The sequence below is a fragment of the Choloepus didactylus genome, chromosome 3 (assembly GCF_015220235.1).
Source record: "Choloepus didactylus isolate mChoDid1 chromosome 3, mChoDid1.pri, whole genome shotgun sequence".
Lineage (NCBI taxonomy): Eukaryota > Metazoa > Chordata > Mammalia > Pilosa > Megalonychidae > Choloepus > Choloepus didactylus.
The window spans coordinates 88,218,611-88,244,918 of record NC_051309.1 but is presented as its reverse complement, the minus strand read 5'-3'; the positions used below and the strand labels follow the sequence as shown (position 1 = coordinate 88,244,918).

Genomic DNA, 26,308 nt, shown 5'->3' with positions numbered 1-26,308 from the left:
AAATCTTTTGTAATTGTTGTAGTACTCAAGTGATTGCTTAATGAGTGGTAATTTAAGACCCTGTTGATTAGTCAATTATTTAAGGCCAGATTGTTGAATAGTTAATTAGAAGAAAAGTAATTTTAAAAACTAAAGATGGTCTAATAATTTTATACTAAAGGGAAATGATTGAAAATTTTTGTTGCTTTTTTGGAGTGGATTATGTGATGTAAAGAACTTGTCTTCCAACTAGGCAAGCATTTTAATGAGCAAAATCTAATGTTATTAAAATAAGCTAAATTTTTATGAGCAAAAGTATTGGAACACAGCCATGCCCATCTATTTGTGTTTATATGTCTGTTTTTTTTGTGCTACAAAGGTGCAGTTGAATATGAGAGAGTCCTGTAAAGCTTATACTTACTATTTGGCCTTTTACAGAAGTTCACTGACTCCTGATCTAAATCAGTAAGAAGTACTTGTTTTGTGCTGAAGCTGGGATTCTGCATGTCATAGTAACACTGCTTATTTTATATAAATATCGCATGTTGAAACTTTGTAAAGGGAGATAAAGCTGATTGGATTAAACGCGGTGTTTGTTAGTGGTTATTAAAAGTGAGATTTGTTTGCAGTGGCTACCAGGATACTTGAGATTCTTAGAAAGATGTTAGCCTTTTACAAATTTTGGCACATTGAACGTTAGCAGAAAACTAAGACTAAATAGCTTTACTCTGATTTAATTTTTGTCTCCTGTAATTGAATGATGCTTTAATTTGGAAGGGAGAGTGATTCATTTCCCTTCACATAGAGTTCAGGAAAAACAGCCTTTCACTGGATTCTTTAGTATTTGCTTCCATATATCTAAGTCACATATTTGAAGTTCATTTCAGGCATTATCTGTTTACCTAGATAAATATTTTTGTCTGGTGAGCACTAGTTTATTTTCACACTTCACATAATTAATGTCTCCACTTACAACAGTCCAGTTGGTAATTACTAGCTTCCTTCTTGGGTTTTTTTGATGTTTTCTTGTCCTCCAGTTCAGTTTCCTGTTCTCTAATCTCCTGGTTGCTGTTTAGGGTTGTTGAGTAAATGCTCACTTGGGGCTTCCCTTTCTGGGGGTTCCCTTTGCCTCTCAGTTTGGAACCTTTGTTTGCTGGATCCCATGGTTTTCTTCCAGCACATCTTTGAGACTTTCATGTCTGAAAAGGTCTTATTTTACATTTTAACAAGATTAGTAGTTCAGCTAAATACAGAATTTTAGGTTGGAAGTAATTTAACAGTATGAACAGTTTTAGAGTGAAGAAATAATGCTATTCTGATTCTTGATTTTTTATAAGAAATTTTTATTACTCTGTATCTCTTAGGCTTTTTCTTGTCACCTGTCTTGTGAAGTTTCTTGACTGTCTCAGTTGGGTTTATTTTACTCATTTTGCTGGGAATTCAGTGGGTCCTGTCATTCTGTAAATTTGCTCTTCAATTCTGGGAAATGCTACTGAATTGATTTTCTTCACTCAACTCCCTTCTCATCACCCCACCTCAGTCTTTTCGTTCTTTGGATTTTTTGTTTGGTTGTGAGCCCTGGACATCTTTTTGTGCTCTCCATTTTGGCATTTTCTGCTTTCTGGGTGATTCCTGCAATTTTCGTAATCAACCATTTAAAAAGGTTTACATTCAGTCTTAATTTCTAAGTGTACCCCTTCTCCGTCTTCATATATATATATCAACCTGTTCTTACATGGTGCATTGTCTTGTTTTCTCCAAGATGCTTTTCACGTGTCACTTTGTCCTTCTGGCTTTCATATTAAATGAAGATTTTCCTAGTTTGATGGTCCTTGGTTCATATCTTGTGGAACATTTTAAAAACTGAAAGTTGTTGCATGTATGTGAAGGGTTGGGAGGGCCTTGTCACCTATGGGGTTAACTGCTAGGCAGTCGGGCAAGAGACCCCTTGATCTATCCTTGGTGTTTTCTCTTTGATCAGGTTCCCCAAAGAAGTCTTAAGTTTCTTCCACTCTAGTTTGAAGGGTAAAATACCTGACTGCCATTGTAGTGGGATCCTGTTGGGGAAGGAATGCTGATGGGATTTAAGTAAACTTTTAATTCCTTTATTTTCATCACTGTATGCCTATTCAATACAGAGACTGCCCTCTTCAGAGAAATCGCCAGTTTTCTGCCAGGGGGGAGGGTCAGTTGTCTTGATAGTAAAGAGGGCATCTGTGGGGTTTAACTGCCTGTCAAACAGACTTTGAACCAATCCTCTTTTAGTCCCTTTTACCTCTTCTATAGGTAACTGGGGTGCCTTTGTGTTGTGCTGTGTAATCTCAGAGTACCTCACTGCTGACATACAGTTTAGTCCCTGGAGTCTGCTTTTAATTGGTTACCATTTGTTCACAAGCTTTGTGCCCTATGTGCCCTCCTCCCCATCCCCCACCAAATTACTATGGTTTTTAAAAGTAGGTTTGAGAAGGTACTGGAAATGATATGCTCTATTTTAAACAGCTGTGTAAATTTTTTGTAGGGTATTTTGCTAGGAAGTTTGGGGCTGTAAAAAGGGGCAGGCAAAGTATATTCAAACAGGCATCTCAGTACCCTTTTAGAATTTGGCCAACAAAGTTCACACGTTTTTGCTAGTTAATGGATCAATCTCTTTTTACTAATGGGCAGTACTAAGTAGCTTTGATCTTAATTTTTCTATCAGATTTTTAGAGTGTTAGAAGTACCAATCCCACCTTTTCTCAGGTATTGAGCATTTTTAGGTCTGCTGTCCTAAGTTCAAAGTTTGATACTTTTTGGTTTACTGTAGACTGCTGCCAGGTGAGTTAATATGTTACTGGGATTCTGGGTTTCCTCCTTTTTAGACTTTTATAACCTTCAGTACACATATATAAGGTTTCAAGTCTTGTTACTGTATTACTGGTTCTTCACTGGGATGGCATTTGCTTTACTGTGCACAAGTTAGAATACAGTGTATATGCATAACACCTGTCCAGGTGGCAGTTCATGCTGAGATCATTTTGAAAGCTAGTTTCACCAGTTATTTTGGGATCCCATTATTAGCTTTTTGTATTCTGTATTGTAGAAATTCTTTCAATCTTATGTGCTTTTATTGTTTTACTGCTTAGAAAAGTTTTATTTCAAGTCATTATGACTCTTGTACTTTGAAGGATTTATGAGTTACACCAACTGTAAAAACAGCATGTTTTTTAGGGCCTTGAGGATTAGAAATTTTGAAAACTGGAAAGACCAAACCCACTATCCACCACAATATTTGTGTTGATCCTGAAATGTATAAAGAGTTTATTTGGTTTGTATAATGAGTTTATTTGGCTTAGGATCAGTTTAACCTGAAATAGCAAAATTTAGATCTGTGTATAATTCAATGACACATCTCAATAAAAAATATTTTTTTTTCTGGAGAAGTTTAGTGTAATTTATCAGTGCACTTAACATTTAAGAGTGACGCCAAACTATTCCTACAAAGTAATGTCTACCACCTGCTTCTGACAAAGTTGACAAGGTTTATGTTTCTTGACTACAGTATGATTTTGCATGAGTCTAGTCTGAAAATTTCTATGGGTAAAAATGATTCTAGCAAGATGAATATCCAGTTGTGCTAATGGACATTACTGTTCTGTTAATTGCTGTCAGCTGTCTATATTCTGGTAAATTGGAGAAGGTTGGCATTTCAAAGAGGCCTGCAGACTGTATAGGAGGTATTGCCTGGGATTCTGTATTTTACACATCTTAGGTGATGTTGGCTACATTAAAAGTTTAAGGACTTAAAGGACTTGTTTTAAGTTTTGGTTAGAGTTAAAAGTGTGTTTCATAAAGCTTTTTTGTTACTTCAGTGTGTAAAGCCGAATAAGGGTGCATATTTCATAAAATTTATGCTGTTCATGTATTTTAATCATGGACCTTCAGTGTGGCTTGAAAGAAAAAAATTAGAAGAAAATTCCAACAAGTCAAATGTGCTAGATGACAATGAGCAATAGTGGTATACCAGGCAGAGGAGGGCAGGCGAAGCGAGGTGGTAGGCTACAGTCAGCTGCAGGCTGGGAACATGGTGACTTCAAGTTGGTGTTACTGTTTTTTATGTTCTCTACAGATAATACCCTACCTTACTGCCTGCATCCTGTCCCTTGTCCCTTTGGTTTGTCACTGATCTCAGCCATCTGTTGTATCATTGTGATGTAATCAGAAGCTCTGAAATTGAATCTTATGTTGTTGTCTTTAGTGGGGTTATTCATAAATTGCCCTATTGCTCTTAACACCTTTTAGATTCTCTAGAAATACATGTGATTATGGCAATTCCTAAATGCTAATAACTTTTCCCCATTAAACCCTGTATAGCAGGGAATTTGGGGCACAGAAGGGTGCTCTTGTAAGGGCACAGAAAAAGGACTCCACAATGGGTGAAATGTTTTATAGTAATTAGATCTTAGCAAGGTATTCTTTTTATAGTAGACATAGAGTTTGACAGCTAAAAGAATTGTTATAGTAATTCAAATCAATTATTTTAGTTGTCATGGGAGGAATTTTTTAAAGCCTGTAAAGAAAATACAAGTATTAGGAGAGGTGCTAATGAAGTAGACAGTGATAACAGTTGCTACTGGAATCTGTTTTGAGAAACTTACTTTCTTTAAGTCACTTGGTCCTGGGAAGATAGTCTATTTCAAGGTTACTGGTATACATTTTATTTTGTAATCTTAAGAGTGTATTCTGTTGGCACTTGAGAATTTGAAAACAGGGTTGCTTTCCTGGCTCTTACATATCTTAGAAGAAAATGAGAAGAAACTTAAGAGGTCTGTTAATACCAGTACCTAAATGTGACATTTTATATGTCATAGAATCTATTCTTTGAATAAATACTGGAGAAAGGGAATTATATAATTGCTTTTTTGGTTGTATGGAAGGTTTCAGATTACACAGGGCTTAATCACATTTTTATAAAATGCTTATCAGTCTCAGACTGAAGTGGGACCCTCTTTTAATGAAAATTGGAAGGTGGTTCTTTTATTAGTGTAGTTAAGAAATGGCTAAGGCAGTAAAGGAAACTTCAGAATGCTCAGAAACTTGTAAATTGCTTCTACACTTACTGATACTTAAAGCATGATAGTACTGATCAATTAGTTTTATGTATTAAGACCTATCAGCATGTCTGTTGGTGGCTTTTTTTAGTACCTGGCTGATTTCTGATTTTAATCTAAAATGATACTCTCTGTACCATTTTAATATTTTTAAGATATCCTCCCCAAGGAAATTCTGTTGGAATCAAGTGTTTCCAGTCTAGAAGCCTACTTCTATGGTCTATATAAGTTTATAGTGGGCTTTGATGGAGTTTCAATTTGCACTAAATTTTCTTTTCTGAAAGCTTACTTATGTTCAAATTATAATGTAGTAGTGCTTTTGTCTTACAATTAAACTCTTACAGCACTCATGCATTTTTTGCACTGTCTTTTTTTTTTTTTTTTTCCCCCTTCTAATTTAAGCATTCCTTTGAGTGATTATCCTGAAATAACAGGGCTTTGTAGCTGGAAAGGTAAGGCAACTACCATTTATATTTAAAATAACATAAAATTTTAAATGATGAGAGTTCTTTGAAAGCTAGATAGCATATGCATAGTCAAGCAGAATATTGCAAGTTGAAGAGTAACTGAATTTGATGGAAGGAAAAAGATCAATTTACAGTTTTCTCCAAATTGTTCATGAAGAATGATCTTAAGGGTAGGGGATGTTAGAAATTTTGCCCTCTACTGGACTTGCATCAAATGTGAGACCACTAAAAGTACTGGTAGATATTAACCTAATTTTATGCAGGTTTTTACAAAGTTTTTAGAAGATGGCAAATCTAGTTAGATGTTTATAATAGTAATCATGTTGACCAAGGTAGTCATACTGAATGATAATGTAAATAAGAATATTTGGGACATTTTATTTAGCAGATACTTAAAATTTCTGGTGCAATAGAGTATTTCAAGGAATGGTTGTGCAGCCCAGCTTGTATCACTTGGTATCCCTGTGATGTTGAGCAAATTAGTATTACCTGCATCTGTAAAATTACACTACCTTCCTCAGGTGTGGGCAGTAAATGATAGGCAGGTGAAAGTGCTTTGAGGTCAATACTTCATTGTAGGCTAAGCTAAACACATACACTTGAGGCCCCTTTCTAGATGTAAGCAGCATCTTCCGGGCTGGATCCTAGAAATCTTATTGCAGATGCCGAGGTGATCATGATGCTTGGGCTTGAAAACTTTAAAGCATTACATTCATTCTCTTACCTTGTGTAAGAAGCTGAACAAGTCATGCATTTGAAATGCCAGATGTTAGTGTTTCTTTGTGCTGAACTGTCTGAACACAAAGAAGTGTGTGGCAAGGCCTTTGGGAAGTAGACACAGCTGTCCACTGATGGGATGAATGCCATATCTTAAGCCTTGCTTGGGCACCTGTAGGGTACTCCCTACATTTGCTTCTATAACTCTTCAGGGCTTCTGGCTGATAGACCTTCAGGAGATCAAGGTAGAAGCCATATTTTGGTGACTAATTTTGAGATAGGAATTAACGAGAAAGGAGTCAAAGGCTAGGATCTAGAGTAGAGGGTAGCTGTAGTCCCATTTACAGAGATGTGAAATAAAGTTTTAAAAAATTTGTTGGACAAGGTTTGGGGATTTAAAATGTGAAGTGTTTGCATTATATCCAAATGGGTATATTCAATAAAAATAGGGTCTGGAATTCAGAAGAGAGGTTAGAGCTGAGTATCTGGCAGTGGATAAAAGCATCCTGGTGGGAATCAAAGGTTGAACTCGGGCATGCTATTTGAATGAGTGAGTGCCTGACTGAACTCCAAGGCCATCCACACTCCCACAGCAAGCTGTGTCTTCATTTTTAGATCTCTTCCTCTTTACTAACCCAGTAGAATTTGGAAAGGAATAAAACTGTGCTTCAGTTTGCTAGTCTGTAAAATGAAAATAATACCTTCCTATGTTAGAGTTGTGAGGATTAAAAGGAACCTCTAAAGTATATACAACAATGGTACAGGAGTGCTCAATCTTAATTGTTTCTGTTGACTGGATGGCTTTTACCTAGACCAAATTAGAATATGGGCATCTAATAAGATCCAGTTCACATCCAGCTTATTTCTCATGGAATTTTTCTGTGACCCTAGCCTGTTTTGGTCATCATATTCCCTCAGTTTATTATCTGCCATGCAATATACCACTCAAGTAGACATTGTTTTATTGGGTTTGTAATTTTTGTTGGTCTTGCCTCAACTGGAATATAAGCTTCCTTTAGGATTATGACCATGTCTGTCACACAGCATACAACCATTAGTTTTTCAAAGATAGGTTATTTATATGTATGTGGTAACAGAATAAATCCTTTTTCATAACTTTTGGTACAAAGGAGTTCAACAATATTTGAATGTGTAAATGAATGAAAAATACAAGATTACCTTAATATTTGTTTCCCTACTCAGGTATGTTCTGAGCACTCTAGCACAGCAGCAGGGAAACGTACTCCTTTCTAATAGAGTGCTTTCCTCATTTCTTGGAAAATTTTAAGCTCTATTTAAGACTGCCTAAGAAAACAGGCCTTATGCAGTACTTCCTGCCTGGAAGCAGGGTGCTTTAAACAGGCTTCCAAGTGGAGAGAAATTTGCAAAGGCACATTACTCTATTAGGCTTCTGGGTCTTGGTATCCTAACATGGGGACTAGATTAACTGATCTTTTAAGTTCAGTGTCTTCTAGCAATATGTATACAGTACTAACTGGCAGTTAGGATACAGATATATTCTCTTATACATATTATAAATTACAGAAATGTTCTGAGTCAAAATTTACAGGGCTTCAAAAATAATGGCAGCAAAATACATAACTCTTCTCATGTTCTTCCTATTCCTCAAATTGCTATCTCTGCCCCGCAAGAAACAACCTACCAACCTGACAGCAAGCAAAATACATCTGCAAAATGGAAATGATAATATGAACTTCCATTTACATAGCACTTCATATCGGTCATTATTCTGAAATTAAATGAAACATCCCATCCCCCAAAGTACTTAGTACATAGTATCAGAGTTAAGTAAACATCAGTTTTTTTTTTCCCCTGAGCGTTAACTACAGGAACTCAAAAGTTTCTAACTTTTAAAATCCTTTAAAAAATATTTTCTGAATAGAAAGGTGATATTCAGCTGGAAGAATAAGCTTGGAGTCTTTAAAATGCAGATAGTTGATCATTACTACAGTTAAAATGAGCAGTCAGGCACCTCTATAATGTTTTATCCTTCCCCATGAATCACAAAAGATTTAAAACTGACACTAGACCTCAAGTTCCTACTTGGGAAATAGAACACATGACACCTTGTTACTAACAACAAAGTGAAGTTGGATGCTTTATTAGAAATCATTAAGAAGCTTAGTGATTTGAGGTTCTTGCATGATGTATGTTAAGGAAAAAAAAAGCTGTTAGGTTGGTAAGAGGACAGGACCTGTGATTTATTAGAGAAAGGGTGTGGCTTGCTGTATTTTTTTGTTTTTGATCCTTACACAAGGAAATGCCTAGTATAAAACACTAGTTTTGTTTTCATTTCAAATTAGTATGTAGAAGAGATGTGTACTGCTGGACTGTACTCATGTTAAGATTTTCATTTCTAAGAGTATTTTAAAGTCAAGGTCATATCTTTTCTGGGCAAGGAAGAAGGTTATAGGAATTTAATAGAAGAAAAAATGTAATAAATGCAATCATTTTTTTCCAGTTAAGTAATAGTTAACCCTTAAATACCATATATTATGAGGTAGATATAACACCAACTCTATGTGATAAGTACTATTATTAACTCCATATTATAGATGAGGAAACAAGGCCAAAAGTAACTTGTCCAAAGTCAGAAAGGTAGTACATGACAGAGCTGAGTGTTGATCCCTGGAAATCTCATTCCAGCATTTGTCCTCTTAATTTGAAAAAACCGAAGAGAGGCTGGGGAGGTAGTAAGGCAGTGGGAAATACACACATACACAAACCCCACTGAAGTAACAAGTTGCAAAGAAGAGAGACACTAAAAGGACAAGGTAATACTTTCAACTCCTGCTCCCTCCAATCCCACCACTGGAGAATGATTTCATAATCACTTGGTTAGAGAATGCTACAATTACATATAACAATTTATTGGTACTTTTTGGGGATGGAGAGATGAAGGTTCAGGTTGGTATTACTTTTGTACTTAAAAAGATGATGATGATTGAAAGGACAATTGCCACAGTGATGATTATAATCTTTTTGAAATACTTCTGCCATATTCTCCTAGGAATCTTGCTTGTGTTTTGGAATTCTTTGGTCTGAAATAAAAATAAATGCAAATTTAATGTTCCCATTTCTCAAGTAACAAACACTCTAGTACTCTAGAATTATTTGAAATAACAGATTTACCTTGGTTTGACAAACCTCAAAAAAGTGTTAATAGGGCTGAACAGTGATGTACCAAGGTTCTAGGTCACTTGCTTATTGTGTTCAGCTGTAAAGGACAGGGATGACTATGCCACCTCTCATTGGCTCTGCCCTGATACTAAAGGGTGTGATGTATGGGAGTGTGGCCAGTGGCTCTTGAGTCAATAAAAGTTGCCCTATTTAGCATGTTCAATGGGTTGACCCTGTGTGTGTGTGTGTGTGTGTGTGTGATGTTTTCATTTATAAGTATTTTTAATTGATTTCTTCAGATTGACTTGGTTTCAGATTTTATTAGCTTTCTTAACTTTGTGACCTTGAACAAATTACTAACTCTTGGAAGCCTGTTTCCTCATCTTCACTTCCTTTGTGATTTTATTTAAATGCCACTCTCCCTTACAATCCTATTTAAAATTGCTACCCTCATCTCCATCCCATAAACCCTAGCCCTCTTTATTACTTTATTTTTCTCCATAATTCTAACCTGTTACTAACATTTTATAACTTGTACTTATTTTTTGTTTGTCTGGAATGTAAGTTCCACCAAGGTTGGAATTTTGTCTCATATTATTCCCAGCAAGGAACAGTGTATGACGTAGTTGGTGTTCATTTAATATTTATAGAATGAATGAATAAATAGATCTATAAAAGGAAGATAACAGCCCCTACCACATAGTACCCAAATTGTAAGGATTAACTGAGAAAATATAGGACCCTATATTGTGAGATTAACTGAGGTAGAGAATACAGTACATCTAGCCTGCATATAATAATAAAATATGCCATTATAATTATTTTTGATGAATAAGATGAATTTTAAGTACCTTAAGATACAAAAAGTGTCATATCTTAATCTAGTTAAACCTCAATAAAATACCTCACTTTTATTATTAACACCTCAAGAATTATTCAGTTCAAGGAACAGTGGGGAGAAATACAGAAACAAGCACATACAAAATGGTAAAATTCTTTAAAAAAATAACTACTCATATAGCCATGATACAAGTAAATTGTTGCTGCATTATGTGAACTTCTCTTTGCTACCCAGATAACAAGTAAAACTTTTGGTTACATTTCAATGATCTTTTCTTATGCATTGGCTTCCTTACTCACATATATATGGTGACTTTCCAAGAATCGAGTCTGTACATGGTTTACAGTGCATGCTGTCAATGGCATGGATCCTGATATGTTGCTCAGGTAGCCTCACTAATCTAATGTATGACAAGTCACGGGAGCCCCAGGTTCATATGCACAGCACACTGTTGGGTTATTTCCAAGGATTTGGCATATGGAAGCTTAGACACATGGGTTTATTTTCAGATGTTATTTATTGAGTGCTTTAAATGCACGTTTTTTATGATAAGCATATATGTCTTATTGTGGGTACTCTTCATAAAAACCTTGCGAATATTCCTTTTTACAGCATCAAAGAAAATGAAGCTCAAAACACTTTTAAGTCACTTGCCTAAGATTATATACCTACTTAAGTGGTACAGCTGGAATTCAAATCTAGGGTTGACTCTATACTGCCATGGTATAGAAATATTTTAAAGTGTAAATGGACTCTTCATCATTTTTTTCTTATATTGTTTACTTTCTCTTTTTATTAATGTAATAGACATATATAGTTTGAAAAATCAGATTTCTATCACCTTATGAGTAAAAACAGTCTCCTGCCCCATGCCTTAATTTTTGTCTGTTTTATTCACTGTTGTACCTAGAGCAGTGGTTCTCAACCAGGGGTGATTTTGCCCTCCAGGGATGTTTGACAATGACTGAACACATTTTTCATTGTCATAACAGAGTTTGCTGCTGGTTATCTAGTGGGTGGAGGCCAGGGATGCTGCTAAACATCCCAGAAAGCACAGGACAGGCCCAGTAACAATTACCCAGTCCAAATGTGCCAAAGTTAAGAAATCCTGATATAGAACAGTTATCTGTATATAGTACGTACTCAACAAATATTTACTGGATGTACCTCTTGTAGCTGTTTATTTTTTTTTCAGGTGTTTGTTTTCTTCTGCATTTTTTGAAAGCATATGTATTAATAAATAATGTACATCTTTATATATATATATCTTGATTTTTCTGTTTCCCATTATGGAAATGAGGATAACTCTTACCATATCCTTTTTCTCCCTTCCCCAAACACACACACATTTTCCTTCTCTCCTATCCTCTCTTTCTGTTTAATCCAAATAGTGCAAATATTCACAGCTGAGCCATGAGTGTACTTTGATGAAATTGACTTTAATGTCTAACTTTTTGTTTTCTCTAGAGTTAATATAGGTAGAAAATGAAACAAAATGTTTTCATTTGCTTAGTTTTTAATCTACCAATCACTAAGTCCTCTCCAAACACTACAACAGAGTTGCAAGAAGTTTCCTCTAAATATGTTTAAATACACACACTTGCCACATGCCCCCCCTTCCTCCCAACCATTCATCTTCCTGCTCCAGTCTTGAATGCTTTCCAAGCAGCTGTATAGGGTAGGGAAGGGCTTTCTCACTAACAGGCTAACATGTTCCTTTTAAAGACTTTACACCGTCATTTACCCATACCACATTCCCACTTTAAGAATACCATGTGTTGAGGAAGGTGGTGGGGTAGGGGGCTCCAGGACTCAGTCCTCCCACCAAAAAAAAAAAAAAACTATTAAATAGGAAGAAACTGTCTGAAACAACTCCAGAGGCCAGAACACTGTACAGCATCCAGGGAAGAGTGGGAGGAAGAGGCAGATAAATCACAGTAAAGGACAGTAAATTGCTCTCTGTGTGATGGCTACTAGTGCCTATTCCCCAGTCTCACAGCAGGCCGCCCAGGTGGAGGGATGGTGGGCTTTTGATTATCGGTTTGAGAGAACAATCATGACAGGAAGGAGTTATAACAGAAAAGATAGGATTTAACGATTATGACTACTGAATCATTATATAGATATTTCTTTTTAGTCTCTGTTGTATTAGAACAGCTAGAAGGAAACACTTGAAATTGTGGAACTGTAACCCAAACCATACTTTTAAATTTCCTCTATAACTGCTTGTTAAACAGTACCTTGAAATTTATCACTTTTCTGCATATATATTACATTTCACAATAAAAAATGTTAAACAAAAGTGCTTAAGGAGATGAAAATACTGAGAAAGAACTAAAGGATATCAGGAAAACAATGAATGAATAAGAGGAGAATCTAAGTAAACATACAGAAATTTTAAAAAGAAACCAAACAGAACCACTGGAGTTGAAAGCCATAACTGAAATGAAAAATGCTCAGGAGGGTTCAAAGAGCAGATTGGAACAATCAGAAGAAATAATCAGTGAACTAGAAACTTGAAATGAGTCAGACTGAGAAGCAGAAATAAAAAAAAAATATTAAAGTGAAAGTGTAAGACAGCTATGGGATACTATCAAGCACGCCAAGATACACATTATGGGACTCCCAGAAGGAAAGAAAGAGAAAGGGGTAGAAGTAATAGTCAAAGACAGAAAACTTCCCAAACATAGCGAAAGTTGTGAATATGCACATCCAAGCAACTCAGAGAACACCAAATGGGATAAACATGAAGAAAAACACACCCCATCATATATTGGTCATGCTATCCAATACAAAGGATAAGAAAGTTTTGAAAGTTGCAAGAGAAAAGCAACAAGGGAATCTGAATTAGATTGAATGCTGATACGCAGAAACCATGGAGGTTAGAAGGCAGTGGGTTGAAATACATAAAGTGCTGAAGGAAAACAACTGCCAGCCAAGAATTTTATATCTGGCGAGATTCCCTTGCAAAAACGAGGGAGAGATTAAGACATTCTCAGATAAACAAAAACTGAGGGAGTTTTTCACCACTAGACCTACCCTACAAGCATTGCTAAAGGTAGTTCTTCAGACTAAAGGTAAGGAAAAACAATGGTTCAAAGCAGCATGAAGAAATAAAGACCTGTGGTAAAGGTAATCATTTACTTAATATTATTATTTTAGTGTATTGCTTGGTAGTAACTCCACATTAGAGTTCCTACAGGGGCTAAAATGCAAATATGCATAAAAAGTAAGAAATCTAGGTTTTTGGACATACAATGTACAAAGATATAAGTGGTAATCAATACAAAAAAAAATGGTGGAGGGATGGAGGGCCATAGGAAAAGTATATGTGCATGCTATTGAAGTTAAGTTGGTATCAAACCAAATATGATTGTTATATATATATATATAGAATATTAAATTTTAAACCCATGGAAACCATAAAGAATATAGATGAAATATATCCAGATAGAGGTAAAAAGGCCCTCAGTGTGGTACAACACAAAAAAATGAAATAAATTTGAAAGTAGGCATAATGGAAGTGTGGGACAAAAAAGGTATAAGACTTACAAAGACTGAATAGCAAAATAGCTAAAGAAAGTCCTGTATTATCAGTAGTGACCTTAAATGTAAATTGGCAGGATGAAAAAAGCATGACCCAACTATATGCTGTCTGCAAACACTCACTTTAAAATCAAAGATACGAGGCGGGGCAAGATGGCGGACTGGTGAGCTGTATGTTTTAGTTACTCCTTCTGGAAAGTAGGTAGAAAGCCAGGAACTGCATGGACTGGACACCACAGAGCAATCTGACTTTGGGCATACTTCATACGACACTCATGAAAACGTGGAACTGCTGAGATCAGCAAAATCTGTAAGTTTTTGCGGCCAGGGGACCCGCGCCCCTCCCTGCCAGGCTCAGTCCCGTGGGAGGAGAGGCTGTCAGCTCTGGGAAGGAGAAGGGAAAACTGCAGTGGCAGCCCTTATCGGAAACTCATTCTACTGATCCAAACTCCAACCATAGATAGACTGAGACCAGACACCAGAGAATCTGAGAGCAGCCAGCACAGCAGAGAGGAGACAGACATAGAAAAAAACAGCACGAAAAACTCCAAAATAAAAGCGGAGGATTTTTGGAGTTCTGGTGAACATAGAAAGGGGAAGTGCAGAGCTCAGGCCCTCAGGCTCATATGCAAATCCTGAAGAAAAGCTGATCTCTCTGCCCTGTGGAACTTTCCTTAATGGCCCTAATTGCTTTGTCTCTTAGCATTTCAATAACCCATTAGATCTGTGAGGAGGGCCCTTTTTTTTTTTTTTTAATCCTTTTTTCTTTTTGTAAAACAATTACTCTAAGAAGCCCAATACAGAAAGCTTCAAAGACTTGCAATTTGGGCAGGTCAAGACAAGAGCAGAACTAAGAGAGCTCTGAGACAAAAGGCAATAATCCAGTGGCTGACAAATTTCACTAAACACCACAACTTCCCAAGAAAAGCGGGGTGTCTGCTCACAGCCATCATCCTGGTGGACAGGAAACACTCCTGCCCATCGCCAGCCCCATAGCCCAGAGCTGCCCCACACAACCCAGTGTGACGGAAGTGCTTCGAATAACAGGCACACTCCACAAAACTGGGCGTGGACATTAGCCTTACCTGCAACCTCAGCTGATTGTCCCAGAGTTGGGAAGGTGGAGCAGTGTGAATTAACAAAGCCCCATTCAGCCATCATTTCAGCAGACTGGGAGCCTCCCTACACAGCCCAGCAGCCCAGAACCGCCCTGGGGGGACGGCACTCACCTGTGACATAGTACAGTCATCCTTCAACAGAGGACCAGGGGGTGCACGGCCTGGAAGAGGGACCCACTCCCAAGTCTCAGGAGCCATACGCCAATACCAAGGACTTGTGGGTCAGTGGCAGAGACAAACTGTGGCAGGACTGAACTGAAGAATTAGACTATTGCAGCAGCTTTAAAACTCCAGGATCACCAGGGAGATTTGATTGTTAGAGCCACCCCCCCGCCCTGACTGCCCAGAAACACGCCCCATATACAGGGCGGGCAACACCAACTACACACGCAAGCTTGGTACACCAGTTGGACCCCACAACTCCCCCCCACTCACCACAAAGGCAAAGCAGGGGAGAACTGGCTTGTGGAGAACAGGTGGCTCGTGGACGCCACCTGCTGGTTAGTTAGAGAAAGTGTACTCCACGAAGCTGTAGATATGATAAATTAGAGATAAGGACTTCAATTGGTCTACAAATCCTAAAAGAACCCTATCAAGTTCAGCAAATGCCACGAGGCCAAAAACAACAGAAAATTATAAAGCATATGAAAAAACCAGACGATATGGATAACCCAAGCCCAAGCACCCAAATCAAAAGGGAGAAGAGACACAGCACCTAGAGCAGCTACTCAAGAACTAAAGATGAACAATGAGACCATAGTACAGAATACAAAGGATATCAAGAAGACCCTAGAAGAGCATAAAGAAGACATTGCAAGACTAAATAAAAAAATAGATGATCTTATGGAAATTAAAGAAACTGTTGACCAAATTAAAAAGATTCTGGACACTCATAGTACAAGACTAGAGGAAGCTGAACAACAATTCAGTGACCTGGAAGATGACAGAATGGAAAATGAAAGCATAAAAGAAAGAATGGGGAAAAAAATTGAAAAAATCGAAACGGACCTCAGGGATATGATAGATAATATAAAATGTCCGAATATAAGACTCATTGGTGTTCAGAAGGGGAAGAAAAGGGTAAAGGTCTAGGAAGAGTATTCAAAGAAATTGTTGGGGAAAACTTCCCAAATCTTCTAAACAACATAAATACACAAATCATAAATGCTCAGCGAACTCCAAATAGAATAAATCCAAATAAACCCACTCCGAGACATATTCTGATCAAACACGGAAGAGAAGGAGCAAGTTCTGAAAGCAGCAAGAGAAAAGCAATTCACCACATACAAAGGAAACAGCATAAGACTAAGTAGTGACTACACAGCAGCCACCATGGAGGCAAGAAGGCAGTGGCATGATATATTTAAAATTCTGAGTGAGAAAAATTTCCAACCAAGAATACTTTATCCAGCAAAGCTCTCCTTCAAATTTGAGGGAGAGCTTAAATTTTTCACAGACAAACAAATGCTGAGAGAATTTGCTAACAAGAGACCTGCCCTACTGGAGATACTAAAGGGAGCCCTACAGACAGAGACACAAAGAAAGGACAGAGAGACTTGGAGAAAGGTTCAGTACTAAAGAGATTCGGTATGGGTACAATAAAGGATATTAATAGAGAGAGGGGAAAAATATATATGACAAACATAAACCAAAGGATAAGATGGCTGATTCAAGAAATGCCTTCACAGTTATAACGTTGAATGTAAATGGATTAAACTCCCCAATTAAAAGATATAGATTCGCAGAATGGATCAAAAAAAAATGAACCATCAATATGTTGCATACAAGAGACTCATCTTAGACACAGGGACACAAAGAAACTGAAAGTGAAAGGATGGAAAAAAATATTTCATGCAAGCTACAGCCAAAAGAAAGCAGGTGTAGCAATATTTTTTTTTATCTTCATTTTATTGAGATATATTCACATACCACGCAGTCATACAAAACAAATCGTACTATCGATTGTTTACAGTACCATTACATAGTTGTACATTCATCACCTAAATCAATCCCTGACACCTTCATTAGCACACACACAAAAATAACAAGAATAATAATTAGAGTGAAAAAGAGCAATTGAAGTAAAAAAGAACACTGGGTACCTTTGTCTGTTTCCTTCCCCTATTTTTCTACTCATCCATGAGTCATCGTGAAACATATGACAACATGGGTGTAGCAATATTAATCTCAGATAAAATAGACTTTAAATGCAGGGATGTTTTGAGAGACAAAGAAGGCCACTACATACTAATAAAAGGGGCAATTCAACAAGAAGAAATAACAATCATAAATGTTTATGCACCCAATCACGGTGCCACAAAATACTTGAGAGAAACACTGGCAAAACTAAAGGAAGCAGTTGATGTTTCCACAATAATTGTGGGAGACTTCAACACATCACTCTCTCCTATAGATAGATCAACCAGACAGAGGACCAATAAGGAAACTGAAAACCTGAACAATCTGATAAATGAATTAGATTTAACAGACATATACAGAACGTTACATCCCAAATCACCAGGATACACATACTTTTCTAGTGCTCACGGAACTTTCTCCAGAATAGATCATATGCTGGGACATACAACAAGCCTCAGTAAATTTAAAAAGATTGAAATTATTCAAAGCATATTCTCTGACCACAATGGAATACAATTAGAAGTCAATAACCATCAGAGACTTAGAAAATTCACAAATACCTGGAGGTTAAACAACACACTCCTAAACAATCAGTGGGTTAAAGAAGAAATAGGAAGAGAAATTGCTAAATATATAGAGACGAATGAAAATCAGAACACAACATACCAAAACATATGGGATACAGCAAAAGCAGTGCTGAGGGGGAAATTTATAGCACTAAACACATATATTAAAAAGGAAGAAAGAGCCAAAATCAAAGAACTAATGGATCAACTGCAGAAGCTAGAAAATGAACAGCAAACCAATCCTAAACCAAGTAGAATAAAAGAAATAACAAGGATTAAAGCAGAAATAAATGACATAGAGAACAAAAAAACAATAGAGAGGATAAATATCACCAACAGTTAGCTCTTTGAGAAGATCAACAAGATTGAGAAGCCCCTAGCTAGACTGACAAAATCAAAAAGAGAGAAGACCCATATAAACAAAATAATGAATAAAAAAGGTGACATAACTGCAGATCCTGAAGAAATTAAAAAAAATTATAAGAGGATACTATGAACAATTGTATGGCAACAAACTGGATAATGTAGAGGAAATGGACAATTTCCTGGAAACATATCAGCAACCTAGACTGACCACAGAAGAAAGAGAAGACCTCAACCAACCCATCACAAGCAAAGAGATCCAATCAGTCATCAAAAATCTTCCCACAAATAAATGCCCAGGGCCAGATGGCTTCACAGGGGAATTCTACCAAACTTTCCGGAAAGAACTGACACCAATCTTACTCAAACTCTTTCAAAACATTGAAGAAAATGGAACACTACCTAACTCATTTTATGAAGCTAACATCAATCTAATACCAAAACCAGGCAAAGATGCTACAAAAAAGGAAAACTACCGGCCAATCTCCCTAATGAATATAGATGCAAAAATCCTCAACAAAATACTTGCAAATCGAATCCAAAGACACATTAAAAAAATCATACACCATGACCAAGTGGGGTTCATTCCAGGCATGCAAGGATGGTTCAACATAAGAAAATCAATCAATGTATTACAACACATTAACAATTCAAAAGAGAAAAATCAAATGATCATCTCAATAGATGCTGAAAAAGCATTTGACAAAATCCAACATCCGTTTTTGATAAAAACACTTCAAAAGGTAGGAATTGAAGGAAACTTCCTCAATATGATAAAGAGCATATATGAAAAACCCACAGCCAGCATAGTACTCAATGGTGAGAGACTGAAAGCCTTCCCTCTAAGATCAGGGACAAGACAAGGATGCCCGCTGTCACCACTGTTATTCAACATTGTGCTGGAAGTGCTAGCCAGGGCAATCCGGCAAGACAAAGAAATAAAAGGCATCCAAATTGGAAAAGAAGAAGTAAAACTGTCATTGTTTGCAGATGATATGATCTTATATCTGGAAAACCCTGAGAAATCGACCATACAGCTACTATAGCTAATAAACAAATTTAGCAAAGTAGCGGGATACAAGATTAATGCACATAAGTCAGTAATGTTTCTATATGCTAGAAATGAACAAACTGAAGAGACACTCAAGAAAAAGATACCGTTTTCAATAGCAACTAAAAAAATCAAGTACCTAGGAATAAACTTAACCAAACACGTAAAAGACCTATACAAAGAAAACTATGTAACTCTACTAAAAGAAATAGAAGGGGACCTTAAAAGATGGAAAAATATTCCATGTTCATGGATAGGAAGGCTAAATGTCATTAAGATGTCAATTCTACCCAAACTCATCTACAGATTCAATGCAATCCCAATCAAAATTCCAACAACCTACTTTGCAGACTTGGAAAAGCTAGTTATCAAATTCATTTGGAAAGGAAAGATGCCTCGAATTGCTAAAGACACTCTAAAAAAGAAAAACGAAGTGGGAGGACTTACACTCCCTGACTTTGAAGCTTATTATAAAGCCACAGTTGCCAAAACAGCATGGTACTGGCACAAAGATAGACATATAGATCAATGGAATCGAATTGAGAATTCAGAGATAGACCCTCAGATCTATGGCCGACTGATCTTTGATAAGGCCCCCAAAGTCACTGAACTGAGTCATAATGGTCTATTCAACAAATGGGGCTGGGAGAGTTGGATATCCGTATCCAAAAGAATGAAAGAAGACCCCTACCTCACACCCTACACAAAAATTAACTCAAAATGGACGAAAGATCTCAATATAAAAGAAAGTACTATAAAACTCCTAGAAGATAATGTAGGAAAACATCTTCAAGACCTTGTATTAGGCGGCAACTTCCTGGACTTTACACCCAAAGCACAAGCAACAAAAGAAAAAATAGATAATTGGGAACTCCTCAAGCTTAGAAGTTTCTGCACCTCAAAGGAATTTGTCAAAAAGGTAAAGAGGCAGCCAACTCAATGGGAAAAAATTTTTGGAAACCATGTATCTGACAAAAGACTGATATTTTGCATATATAAAGAAATCCTACAACTCAATGACAATAGTATAGTCGGCCCAATTATAAAATGGGCAAAAGATATGAAAAGACAGTTCTCTGAAGAGGAAATACAAATGGCCAAGAAACACATGAAAAAATGTTCAGCTTAACTAGCTATTAGAGAGATGCAAATTAAGACCACAATGAGATACCATCTAACACCTATTAGAGTGGCTGCCATTAAACAAACAGGAAACTGCAAATGCTGGAGGGGATGTGGAGAAATTGGAACTCTTATTCATTGTTGGTGGGACTGTATAATGGTTCAGCCACTCTGGAAGTCAGTCTGGCAGTTCCTTAGAAAACTAGAAATAGAGTTACCATTCGATCCAGCGATTGTACTTCTTGGTATATACCCGGAAGATTGGAAAGCAGTGACACGAACAGATGTCTGCACACCAATGTTCGTAGCAGCATTATTCACAATTGCCAAGAGATGGAAACAACCCAAATGTCCTTCAACAGATGAGTGGATAAATAAAATGTGGTATATACACACGATGGAATACTACACGGCAGTAAGAAGGAACGACCTCGTGAAACATGTGACAACATGGATGAACCTTGAAGACATAATGCTGAGCGAAATAAGCCAGGCACAGAAAGAGAAATATTATATGCTACCACTAATGTGAACTTTGAAAAATGTAAAACGAATGGTTTATAATGTAGAATGTAAGGGAACTAGCGATAGAGAGCAATTAAGGAAGGGGGAACAATAATCCAAGAAGAACAGATATGCTATTTAACGTTCTGGGGATGCCCAGGAATGACTATGGTCTGTTAATTTCTGATGGATATAGTAGGAGCAAGTTCACAGAAATGTTGCTATATTATGTAACTTTCTTGGGGTAAAGTAGGAACAGGTTGGAAGTAAAGCAGTTATCTTAGGTTAGTTGTCTTTTTCTTACTCCCTTGTTACGGTCTCTTTGAAATGTTCTTTTATTGTATGTTTTTCTTTTTTTTTAAATTTTTTTTCCATACAGTTGATTTAAAAAGGAAAAAAAGGTTAAAAAAAAAAAGGGGAAAAAACAAGGAAAAAAATATGTAGTGCCCCCTTGAGGAGCCTGTGGAGAATGCAGGGGTATTGGCCTACCCCACCTCAATGGTTGCTAACATGACCACAGACATAGGGAACTGGTGGTTTGATGGGTTGAGCCCTCTACCGTAGGTTTTACCCTTGGTAAGTCGGTTGCTGCAAAGGAGAGGCTAGGCCTCCCTATAATTGTGCCCAAGAGCCTCCTCCCAAATGCCTCTTTGTTGCTCAGATGTGGCCCTGTCTCTCTAGCTAAGCCAACTTGAAAGGTGAAATCACTGCCCTCCCCGCTACGTGGGATCAGACACCCGGGAGAGTGAATCTCCCTGGCAACGTGGAATATGACTCCTGGGGAGGAATGTAGACCTGGCATCGTGGGACAGAGAACATCTTCTTGACCAAAAGGGGGATGTGAAAGGAAATGAAATAAGCTTCAGTAGCAGAGAGATTCCAAAAGGAGCCGAGAGGTCACTCTGGTGGGCACTCTTACGCACACTTTAGACAACCCTTTTTAGGTTCTAAAGAATTGGGGTAGCTGGTGGTGGATACCTGAAACTATCAAACTACAACCCAGAACCCATGAATCTCGAAGACAGTTGTATAAAAATTCAGCTTATGAGGGGTGACAATGGGATTGGGAAAGCCATAAGGACCACACTCCACTTTGTCTAGTTTATGGATGGATGAGTAGAAAAATAGGGGAAGGAAACAAATAGACAAAGGTACCCAGTGTTCTTTTTTACTTCAATTGCTCTTTTTCACTCTAATTATTATTCTTGTTATTTTTGTGTGTGTGCTAATGAAGGTGTCAGGGATTGATTTAGGTGATGAATGTACAACTATGTAATGGTACTGTGAACAATCGAAAGTACGATTTGTTTTGTATGACTGCGTGGTATGTGAATATATCTCAATAAAATGAAGATAAAAAAATACAAAAAAAAATAAAATAAAATAAAAAATAAAAGTGGGCAAAAAAAAAAAAATCAAAGATACAAGTACATTGATGGTGAAAGGATGGAAATATACCATGCAAGTAGGAAACAAAAGAGAGCTGGGGTGGCTATACCAATATTAGATAAAATAGACATTAAGTCAAAGACAGTTGTGAGGAAACGTTGGGGACTGACGGCTTGATGCGCTGAGCCCTCTGTCTTGGGGCTTGCCCCTATGAAGCTGGTTGCTGCAAAGAGAAGTTTAACCTGCTTATAATTGTGCCTAAAAGTCTCACCCTGAGTGCCTCTTTGTTGCTCAGATGTGACCCTCTCTCTCTGTCACCTTGGTGGGTGATCTCACTGCCTTCCCCACTACGTGGGACCTGACTCCCAGGGGTGTGAATCTCCCTGGCAATGCAGGATATGACTCCCGGGGATGAATCTGGACCCAGCATCATGGGATTGAGAACATTTTCTTGACCAAAAGGGGGATGCGAAATGAAACGAAATAAATTTTCAGTGGCTGAGAGATTTCAAATGGAGTTGAGAGGTCACTCTGGTTGACATTCTTATGCACTATATATATAACACTTTTTAGATTTTAAAGTATTGGAATAGCTAGAAGTAAATACGTGAAACTACCAAACTCCAGCCCACTAGCCTTGACTCTTGAAGATGACTGTATAACTATGTAGATTACAAGGGATGACAGTGTGATTGTGAAAGTCTTGTGGATCACAATCCCTTTATCCAGTGTATGGATGGATGAGTGGAAAAATGGGGACAAAACCTAAATGAAAAATAGGGTGGGATGGGGTGGTGATTTGGGTGTTCTTTTTTATTCTTATTTTTGATTCTGAGTCTGACTCTTCCTGGTGTAAGGAAAATGTTCAAAAATAGATTGGGGTGATGAATGCACAGCTATATGATGGTACTGTGAACAGTTGATTGTACACCATGGATGATTGTATGGTATGTGAATATATCTCAATAAAACTGAATTAAAACAAAAAAACAAAAAAAAACTTCAACTTCCATGTGAAACCAAGGGAAGAGATGTCTATTTGGTGCAGGATCTATATTTTCTGTACAGCATAACTCTACAGTAGTCAGTTTGTTCAAACACCACAATTACATAGAACTTTGAATAGGAAGTGAGATATGGTAGGTTTGTATAGGTTAGAGTGAAACAGTGACACATCCCAGAAAATAAGAATATATTTGCAGGGCTCCCCTGAGGAACTGGGGTAAAATGCAGAAGAGTTGGACTGCCTCACCTGGACTGATGGTGATGTTGTCACAGGACTGGCGGTTTGATGTGCTGACCCCTCTATCATGGGACTTGCCCTTATGAAGCTTGTTACTGCAAGGGAGGGGCTAGACTTGCATATAATTGTGCCTAAGACTCTCCCCCTGAATGCCTCTTTGTTGCTCAGATGTGGCCCTCTCTCTCTAGCTAAGCCACTTTGGCAGGTGAACTCACTGCCCTTCCCCCTACGTGGGACCTGACTCCCAGGGGTGCAAATCTCCCTGGCAACGCAGGATATGACTCCCAGGGATGAATCTGGACCCGGCATCATGGGATTGAGAACATCTTCTTGACCAAAAGGGGGATGGGAAATGAAAGGAAATAAAGTTTCAGTGACTGAGAGATTTCAAATGGAGTCGAGAGGTCACTCTGGTGGACATCCTTATACACTATATCGATAACACCTCTTAGGTTTTAATGTATTGGAATAACTAGAAGTAAATACCTGAAACTATCAAACTCCAACTGGACTCTTGAAGACGATTATATAACAGTTTAGCTTACAAGGGGTGACAGTGTGATTGTGAAAACCTTGTGGATCGCACTTCCTTTATCTAGTATATGGATGGATGAGTAGAAAAATGGGGACAAAGACTGAATTAAAAATAGGGTGGGATGGGGGGATGATTTGGGTGTTCTTTTTTACTTTTATTTTTTATTCTTATTCTGATTCTTTCTGATGTAAGGAGAATGTTCAAGAATAGATTAGGGTGATGAATGCATGACTATGTGATGGAGCTGTGAACAGTTGAATGTACACTATGGATGATTGTATGGTATGTGAATATATCTCAAGAGAACTGAATTTAATTAAAAAAGAACAGTTGTGAGGGACAAAGATGGTCATTACATTCTGATAAAGGGAACAATTCAACAGGAAGATGTAACAATTATATATGCACCTAACAGCTGAGCCCCAAAATATATGAAGCAAATACTGACAGATTTGAAGGGAAAAATTGACAGTTTTACATTAATAGTAGTAGACTTTAACACACCACTCTCAATAATAGATAGAATATCTTGTCAGAAGTTCAGTAAGGAAGTAAGGACTTGAATGATACATTAAACCCACAAGGCCTGACAAACATTATAGAACACTGCACCCAAAGAAAACAGAACTTTTCTCGAGTGCGCATGGATAATTCTCCAGGATAGGCCATATGTTGGGTCACCAAACAAGTCTCAATAACTTTAAAAAGGCTGAAAACATACAATATATGTTCTCTGACCACAATGGATTGAAGCTAGAAATCAACAACAGAGGGAGAAATGAAAAATTCACAAATACGTGGAAATTAAACAACATACTCAAACAACTAATAGGTTATAGAGGAAATCAGAAGTGAAATTAGGAAATATCTTGAGGTGAATGAAAATGAAATCATAACATACCAAAACTTATGGGATGCAGAAAAGGCAGTGCTGAGAGGGAAATTTATAGCTGTAAATGGTTACGTTAAAAAAGAAGAAAGACTCCAAATCAGACACCTAGCCTCCAAGCTGGAGGAACTAGAAAAAGAAGAGCAAGCTGAACCCAGAGTGAGTAGGAGGAAGGAAACAACTAAGATTAGAGCAGTGATAAATGAGTATAAAACAATAAAAATAATAGAATCAACCAAATCAAAATTTGGTTGTTGGAAATATTGACAAAATTGACAAAACTTTTGCTAGACAAAGAAAAAGAGAGAGAATACAAATAAAAATCAGAAATGAAAAGGGAGGCATTACTACTGACCCTGCTCAAATAAAAAGGACTATAAGAGGATAACCTAGATGAAATGGACAAATTATTAGAAACACACAAACTACCTACATTAACTCAAGAAGAAATAGAAATTTCAACAAACCAATTATTAGTAAAGGTACTGAATCAGTAATCAAAAATCTCCCAACAGGAGCCCAGAGCTGATCTGAGTGGTGGGACTCCTGCTGCAGCCACACAGATCAGGAAAGGCTGTCGAGGCCCCTTCCTGATCTGGGTCACTGCTCACCACCCTCCATTCCTTGCATGCTCACTGCTCTGGGTCCCTTACCCCTAGCCCACCTTGGAGAAGACAGAGCTGATCCAGAAGGTGAAGCTAGCCAAGCAGGCCTAGCGCTATGAGGACATGGCCACCTGCATGAAGGCCATGATGGAGAAGGGCACCAAGTTGTCCAATGAGGAGCACAACATGTACTCGGTGGCCTACAGGAACATGGTCGGGGGCTGCAGGTCCACCTGGAGGGTCATCTCAAGCATTCAGCAGAAGACCAACACCTCCAACAAGAAGTTGCAGCTGATTAAGGACTATTGGGACAAAGTGGAGTTGGAGTGAGATCCATCTGCACCATGGTCCTGGACTTGTTGGATAAGTATTTAATAGCCAATGCAACTAATGAAGAGAGTAAGGTGTTATATCTGAAAATGAAGGGAGTTACTTCTGGTACCTTGTTGAAGTGGCATGTGGCAATGATTGAAAACAAACAATAGGTAATTCCCAAGGAGCTTACCAAGAGGCATTTGATATAAGCAAGAAATAGATGCAACCCATACACCTAATCTGCTTGGGGCTGGTTCTTAATTTTCTTGTATTTTAGTATGAGATCCTTAATAACAGTTAAAAGAATCAACTATCTCGGAATAAATTTAACCAAGATGTAAAGGATTTATATGTAGAAAACTACAAAATATTGCTAAAAGAAATTAAAGAAGACCTAAATAAATGGAAGGATATTTTGTTCATGGATTTGGAAGACTAAATATAATTAAGATGTCAATGCTACCCAAAGCAATTTATAGATTCAATGCAATTTCAATCAAAATTTGAACGACCTTCTTTGCAGAGATGGCAAAGCCAATCACGAATTTATATGGAATAATAAGTGGCCCCAAATAGCTAAAGCCATTTAGCAAAAGAAGAATGAATTTGGAGGACTCACACTTTTGGATCTTAAAACTTATTACAAAGCCATAGTAATCAAAACAGCGTAGTACTGGAACAAGGACAGGCA

The 26,308-nt window shown here is 37.5% G+C and overlaps 1 pseudogene; it reads left to right on the top strand.

The window, feature by feature from the left end:
• The window catches only part of LOC119530333, a 28,167-nt pseudogene extending 2,249 nt beyond the window's left edge, over positions 1-25,918 (top strand).
• Positions 25,919-26,308: the final 390 nt, after the last annotated feature.